The sequence below is a fragment of the Bremia lactucae genome, linkage group LG5, assembly GCF_004359215.1.
Source record: "Bremia lactucae strain SF5 linkage group LG5, whole genome shotgun sequence".
In the NCBI taxonomy this organism is placed as follows: domain Eukaryota; phylum Oomycota; class Peronosporomycetes; order Peronosporales; family Peronosporaceae; genus Bremia; species Bremia lactucae.
The window spans coordinates 485,419-487,127 of NC_090614.1; positions in this window are offsets into that span (position 1 = coordinate 485,419).

Here is a 1,709-nt window from a genome sequence, read left to right on the forward strand (position 1 = left end):
TCAAGACAAGAAAACGAGCCTTGGGCTCATTCTTAGGTACTGGAATGTATTGAGTAGGCATTCAAGTGCCAAATGGTCATTAGCTCATCCAATCCGGGCGAACTCAAATGCATAAAAGCGTCGAAACGCGCACTGAACACCTCTGGGCAACTAAAGCTTTCAGCTCTTGGATGCTGAGCTTTCAGCCTCGAAAAAAGTTCACGAGCGCCTCCAGCCTCACAGAGAATTCGTCTGTATAGACTTCGGTGTACGTTGACTGAAAGTGCATCCAAGTGTAGAGCTACCTAGCTCTCTAAAACAGATGAAGACTAATAGGCTTAAGAGTTCCTAATTTCTAAAAAATTAAATAGAGTAACAACTCGGAGGATCGTTCAAGCTAGTAGAATCTTAGTGATTCTTAGAAATGGGTGGCAAGTGGTTCCCAAGAGTATATGCCTTTAGAGCTCATCTAGCTCTTACAGGTCACAGCGCAAGGCTCACGAAGGTACGCATTTCTTTTTAAACAGAAAGGAAACCGATTTCTATTATTAAATGTAAAAAAAACATCATCATTACCTTAAAAGCAGTGAACCATTAGCAACATATGTAATATAGACCAGGCCACTATACCTGTATCTGGTGGCTAAAACGTGTTACCCATAAATTAATATGATTTAACTCATATCATAATTTAGTTATATCGTTTCGATTGTGTATTAATCCGCCTTAACGGTGAACAACCGAGGTGCAACCCCATTACGAGCAGTATCCGCGAGTCATTGAATTCAATGCGGCGACGGTGTCGCCGTTTAAGGTGCATCAATCAAATTTTGCTCACTAACAGGTGAATATTAAAGTAGGACCAGAACATATTTCATTCAGAAGAGCTGTATTGCATTAAATCGATTGTTGTAGTGATCATGCGACTTCTGAGCGACATCATCGGTCTGCGAAAATGCACATCCGATCGTGGAACTGGTGCTTCACATTCACACTGAATAATTAAATGTCATACAAGAGCACAACATGCTCTACGAAGACAACTTCTGACCTTCAAAGATTTCGAAACCAAATTTAGACCATGTTTATATCGCATCCAATTTATTAAGCAGTCGTGGCGGTTGCCCTTTATCAGCAAAAACGGTAAGAGCGATTGTTCATAATTAAATAGTCCCAACCATCGTTATGATTTCTCGGAACCGGTCAATACACCACAAAAACAATTTCGTCAGACCCACAAGGGCACCTCGCTTGCTTAATTGAATATGTAAACGGGACCAATTCCCGCTAAAGTCATGTGTCAATATTGGCAAAATTCTTTATGTATAAGCCACCTCTCAAGCGCTCGGCATCTGTAGACGGGCACGTCGTAATGCGGCCACGCTCTACTTAGCACACACCCTAGCACAGCGAGGAAGCGGTTTGCACCTGCTTCTCTTGCGTGCAGTGAGGTAGTTGTGGTGGGCGCGCAAGCGACCTCACCCAACACACTAAGAACTCTGGTGAAGTGACGTCACGGGAGCGGTAATCCGTCTCCTCGTGCGCACTTACCAAGTAGGTAGTAAATTTCAGACTGATTTATATTTAATAGAATTAAATACAAATACCTATTTTTACCAATTAAAATGATATCTCTATAGATATCATTTAATATGTATTGCGAGCGTATCTTTATAGATACCTCGCGTAACTGATGACGCTAGCCGTCATCATGGATGACGCTGGGCGTC